Here is a 483-nt window from a genome sequence, read left to right as displayed (position 1 = left end):
GTTATTGAAGCATCATGCCAAACCAAGGTCAAAAGAACTATGGATAGTTACTAATACCGATCATGAAGGAATTCTAGATACTCTTAAGCTAAGAGATGACCCTTTAGGCACAAATGACTAGCATATTTAGGTCATACCAAATGGGGAAATTATGATAATTTCCACATGTTATTCATATTCATATTTTATTTTAACCATTTTTGAGTGAAATGTATGTTGGAGTTTATGTTTTTGTTGTCCATTCTTAACAATGCTCGGGTCTTTTTTTGTGGGCAATACTATTACATCAACATTTTGCTTCAACATTGTGTGCACATTTGATGTAAATAATAAGGAGCTATCTTCATATTATGCAATCCTACCTCTTGATTCATTATCAAGAATTTCATTTTAAAGAATGATCTTAAAAATTTGTTGTTCACATTGTTTATGTTTATTAACAATCCTTAAAAAATTGTGGTATTTTTAATGGACAATACTATT

The sequence above is a fragment of the Cryptomeria japonica genome, chromosome 4 (assembly GCF_030272615.1).
Source record: "Cryptomeria japonica chromosome 4, Sugi_1.0, whole genome shotgun sequence".
In the NCBI taxonomy this organism is placed as follows: Eukaryota; Viridiplantae; Streptophyta; class Pinopsida; order Cupressales; family Cupressaceae; genus Cryptomeria; species Cryptomeria japonica.
This window is presented reverse-complemented; position numbering follows the sequence as displayed.